Source organism: Dasypus novemcinctus, chromosome 6, assembly GCF_030445035.2.
Source record: "Dasypus novemcinctus isolate mDasNov1 chromosome 6, mDasNov1.1.hap2, whole genome shotgun sequence".
In the NCBI taxonomy this organism is placed as follows: domain Eukaryota; kingdom Metazoa; phylum Chordata; class Mammalia; order Cingulata; family Dasypodidae; genus Dasypus; species Dasypus novemcinctus.
This window is the reverse complement of record NC_080678.1, coordinates 47,162,270-47,167,980: the sequence shown is the minus strand read 5'-3', so window position 1 is coordinate 47,167,980 and position 5,711 is coordinate 47,162,270. Positions and strand designations below refer to the sequence as shown.

The 5,711-nt window shown below is 35.5% G+C and overlaps 1 non-coding gene across 1 annotated transcript; it reads right to left on the bottom strand.

Annotated features, from left to right (window-relative positions):
• Nucleotides 1-5,012: 5,012 nt before the first annotated feature.
• On the bottom strand, nt 5,013-5,169 carry LOC111761791 (U1 spliceosomal RNA). Its single transcript, XR_002795052.1, has one exon. It is a non-coding gene; the product is annotated as a U1 spliceosomal RNA (small nuclear RNA).
• Between the last annotated feature and the right edge of the window lie 542 nt (nt 5,170-5,711).

Genomic DNA, 5,711 nt, shown 5'->3' with positions numbered 1-5,711 from the left:
TGCATAGAACACCATACAAGAGATATTTAATGCACTAAAACCTTAGGCCTATATGGAAACCTCAAGAAAATAAGGATGCCCTAGCATCCTTCACAAACCAGAAAAATGAATTAAAAGAGGGTAAATTTAGGGGGAATTCTCCATAAAAGGAATTGGAGCTATATACTAAAAATAAATGTGTGGTTGTTGGTGTTTTTAGCATGGAACTACTTGAAAGCAGCTTTTGTGAATATATATTGTAGTATAACGAAATAATACGGTAATAACATATTTAGATTTGGAGGGGGGACTGCAGTCATTATTTGTGGGCAGGGCAAGGTAAGGTGGGGCAAGAAGAATGGAACTGTCCCCTACAACATTGAGCCTACTCATGTCTCTCCCAGCAGAGAAAAGTAGCTAAAACCCCACTGCCCTTACCTATCTCCATTTGCAAAGGAAGCCTAATTGTCCATGGAGAGAGTCTCAGAGTGATAAGGTGGGTCCTCTATGTTAAGTTATCTGGTGAGAACCGGGAGATGCCTTACAATCCCGACCAGAACGCTAAACAGATGGCTCCTTCCTGTTCAGGTGAGACGATTTGATGGACTTTTCTCCACACTGCATTGCCTGGGAAATGGGGCTGGAAACAAGCTTGGTGCCACATTTCTTAGACAGGAATTCTAAGCTGTCATGTTGGCGCCAATGTTATGATGCAAATAACATAATGAGGCCATTGACCAAGCTTAGAAAGTCCTGCCTGGTGATGAAATGCCCTCGCAAGAGGTGGGGTCTGGAGGTGATTTGGGCCTGACAGCTCAGCCTCCAACACACATTTTCCATGTGTCAGGAAAATGAACACCATATCCACTCCATGTGGTTTTAGCAATTAGACCTTTATTAATACCGCAGGGCAGCTGGAACTAGAAATAGTCTCAAGTGCTCACATTCTTTGAACATACAAATTTCCAGAGTGGGTGGCAGCTGTTGGGGTCAGGTTTATTCATCTTGAGCCAAAATTCACATACTCTTGACCCATGTATTGGGCCTGGACTTTGTGGCTCCACGACAAAATGGCTGCAAAGTTCTGCTCTGGGGACTCATGGCCTCCTTATGAGAGGAAGCCTTTTCTCCCTCTGTCCCCTTGGGCCCCTCTATTATTGTCATTGGCTCAGGTTTTAGAAAGGAACTTTCCTTCCTGTGTTTCGGGATTCATTTCTCCCCCAGTGAGAATGCTGCAGTTTACAACTCTTTTCCTTCTGCCCCTGCCAAAGGCTTCTCTCTGAACACCTGTGCTGGGTGCTGACTGGACTTCGCCGAGGCCTTAGATTGATCTAATCCAACTGCCTACCTAGTGAGGGACGCTTTTTCAGCTTCTGCTGGAATTTGTGTGTTCATTCCTGGGGTGGCCAATTAACATTGAGGATAACTTTTTGCATTTGGAAGTTCTATCTTTCATTTAACTTGGGTCTGCTCCCTTAGTCGGGCCTAATCAGTTCTATACCACTATACTGTTCACTGCATTGAAAGAAACATTTATTTCCAGGCAGACAGACTTCCTGAGTATCCTGGTCTTAAATAATCTTCATCCCCAACCATCCATTTTCCATGTTGCTACAGAGAAAGGGGATAGAGGGTAGGAAATTAACTCCTCCTTCTCTCTGTCAATGGACGAAAGCCCATTTATCCTTCAAGAATGAGGCACAATGCCACTTTCTCCAGAAAGCTCCTCCTTTTAATTAACTGATTTTCTCTCTGCCTGTGAATTCCTGTCATGTTAGGTATGCTATAAAATCCTTAATTTTTTTTTAACTTTTTTTTTTAAGTTTTTTAAACAGAAAAGTGTAAAGAAGAAAACAAGAGAAAAAGAAATGGTTTAGTCTCCTGGTTCAGAAAACTCCCACTGATATTTGAAATGCATGTATAATATGTGCTGGATTACATAATTCAAGCACTTTGAAAAGGTCCAAAAGAAAGTGAGAGAACGAATGAAAGTTTTCACTCCCTCGACCCTCTTGCAATAGGTAACCAACACTTAGCCGCTAATACTCTTCATCCTGAAATCTTTTATACTAGCAACTATCTATCTGTCTAGCTATCTAGTCATTTTTTTAACTTACACAAAAGGATCACAGTCTCTATACTACTGTTTGCTTTGCTTTCTTGGAAAAATAATACGTTTGGAAATCCATCCAGATCAGCACATAAACAGTGTTCTCATTTCTGTGGATGCGCAATGATTCAGATAATGGGTTCTACCTAAAGGTCTGAATTTTCTGCTCAGCTCCACTCAGGTGGATTAGAAACAGTTGCACCTTAGGGCTGGCAGGGCGTTCAGAGCTCATCTGCCAGCCCTCTTGTTTCACAAATGAGGGAAACATGGTGCAGAGAATGTAAGTTCTTTGCCTTCCTAAGTGACACTGGGAGCTCATGTAAGTGGTTCCAGCTGTTAGGGATGCCAAGACATTTTCCATAATTATGGATTTTTGTCATCAAAACAATGTAAGGGTGTCACCTATGACGGCAAAACATCTTATACTGCACACTTACAAAAGAGAACAAACCCCCAAAAGCAAAAACTTGGAAACAGAAATTTCTAGTTTACAAATCTGCCAAAATTTAAAGTTTTAGTGAGTTGGGCACATTTGTTAAATATGTAAAATTGCAACAAATTCCAAAATAGTTTTAAGAACTGATTGATGTCAGGGGAAATAGAAGTATACTAATTAAATTAAGTCAAAAACTATTGTGTAATTGGTAAATGGGGTTAAAAAAATGAGTTAATGATTTAGCACAGCTTGTTATCATTTGTATTGATATATCTTTGTGACTTATCTATTTTTGGCACTGTTGTTAGCTTTTATAACCATTGAAACCAAATATCAAAATAAGCCATAATCAAAATCAGAACCCCATATTGTTTTATACTAAAGCAATATTAAATAAAATGTTAAATGATGATATTTTAAAACTAATGAAGCATTTTTATTTACTTTTCATTCTTTAAAATATAATTATAACTAATGATTTAGTAAAAGCAAAATACTTTTTATATTATTAACAAACAAATTAATTGAAAATTATTGTTTATTTCATAAATATAGTCTTGTTTCTATTTTATATGTTTTATTACATGCATAATCTAATGGCACATTAGTACATGTAAAATTTATATATATTTACGTTTATATGTGGTGTGGACTCAAAGATGATTTTACTTATAAGCAAGTGAAATTTTAAAAGTTAAGAAACACTAAATTAAACTGCTGGCTAGTTTCTTACTAGCAACAATAGAAACCAATAACAAATGAGACAAAAACTTCAAAGTGCTGAGGGAAAATAGCTGCCACCCTAGAATTCCATTCCTAGCTAAACTAAAATTCAAGAGTGTGAGCAAAATAAAGACATCATCAGGCAGCGATTTAAATAGTTTACTATTCATAGACCCTGCTGAAAGAATTCCAAAAGATCTACTTCTCTGAGAAAAGACATGGAAAGCAGGAAGCAAGATGAGTGGGGAGCCCAGTACATACATGGGCAAATCTCAACAAACATTGGTTAGAATATATAATGATGTTTAGCTTTGGGGTTACATAAATAAGGTGCAACTGAAATACTAGACCAAGAGCATGTAGTACAAGAAGGTGAGATTAGAATATGTACTAAAATACTGTTTAGGAGAAGGACAAACATACTGATCCACTTTCAGCTCCATTATGTCAAATTTCCTATATGAAGATGGCAGCAAAAATTGGTATTTCTTAGAGAGCATCCAAAAGCAATATGAAGAATGAAAAATAAAATTAAACCTCAACTTCAGGAAATTTGGGAGATGGCAAGGGAAAATGCTCCCCAAAGCAGTGGACATGGAGCAAGAAGGTACACAGTGGATGTATAAAGTGTATCTTGTTGCTGAAAACTCAGACAAAGCTAGCAAAATCTATTTCTCAAAGGTGGGGTGTAAAACTTCAATCCAAGAGCAGTGGAAATGGGGTATAAGCACTGATGGCAGTTCCAAGTGGGAAAAACAAAGGAGGGATTTCATCCACATAGGCCAGAAACCATTCATCAGGAAGATATAAAAATTCTGTAGACATAGACTTTTAAGAACATAGTCTCAAAATATGAGAACCTCAAATGAATGGAAATTCAAAGTAAAATAAAGAAATCCATAATCATAAGGGTATATTTTAACACAACACTCAATATTAAATAGCTCAAGTAAACAAAATAATTAGTAAACATATAAAAGATTTAAACCATGCATTTAACAATATGAACATAACAGAAATATTATGTTCTAATTGTTAGGAAACTCCACCTAACAAAGAATACACAATGAACTTCTTTTTGAATGATCACATACTTGACCACAAAGCAAGTCTCTAAAAATAATAAATGAATCAATATCATAAAGACCACATTCCCTTTCAAAATGCTATTAAATTGGAAATAAATTATAAAAATATAACTACTAAAAAGGAATCATATACTTGGAAATTTTTAAACACTTCTGAATAATTAATAGGTGAAAGTACAAAACATAATGGAAATTTAAAAACATCTATGCATGAATGACAATAAGAAAACTACAAATCAAAATTGTGACCTGTAACGAAAGCAGCACTTAGAAAGATAATCCAAATATGAGTACACACTCATAAAAGAAGATTAGTTTGAAAATTAATGAGGTACACATCTAATACAGGAAGTTAGAGCAATAAGATAAACTCATATAAAGACAAAGAAGGAAAATAAACATGAGTTAAGAAGTTAATGAAATAGAAAAGAATAAAACAACTGAGAGGATGAACAAAGGCAAAAGATCAAAAGAAAAGAAAGAAGATACAAATGAACAACATTGGGAAAGAAAATGAAGTAGACTAGGTATAGTATCAATTTACAAAGTCACTAGACTTCTACATCTAACTTTATGCCAATAACATTGAAAATTTAGATGAAATGGAAATACTTTTGGAAAATAAAACTCGCAAATAAATTGAAAAGCTAAAAATAGACTTATAGTTTTTTTCCCTTAGGGGAAAGTGCAAATGCAGTCCCCCACTACCACAAATAATGCAGTCAAGTTTACTGCATTTGGGAAGGAGTCAGCACAACCAGAATACAACTGATGAACCTCATCCTGGGAAAACCACCTTTGTGTTCATGGTATCTTGCTGACCAGATAAGTATACTTATGGTCTTTTAAGTATTTAATCAGGAATTTTAAATCTACCCCCCAAAATTAGTTGATCTCTCAGATAGTTTTACAGGTAAATTTTTCTAAACTTTCAAGAAAAATTTAACTCCTTTCTTGTGCAATCTGTTCCAGAAAACAGACAAGGAGGGAAAGCTTTTCCAACACATTTTATGACATTAACATAATCTTTTTATGTATGTATATATGTATGTATGTATTTTAAAGAAACTTTAGATTACATAATTTGCATAAAAAAATAGGGGATTTCCACATGCCCCACTCCCACCCCATCCCACATTTTCCCACATTAACAACATCCTTCATTAGTATAGTACTTTTGTTATAATTGATGAACACATATTGAAGCATCCACTAATCATGGATTATAGGTTACTTTATAGTTTACACTCTGTCCCATGCAATTTTTTAAGTTATAACAAAATATATAATATCCTCTATCTGTCATTGCAACTTCATGCAGCATAATTCCAATGTCCCCAAAATGTCCCTGTATTACACCTATTTTTTGCTCTCC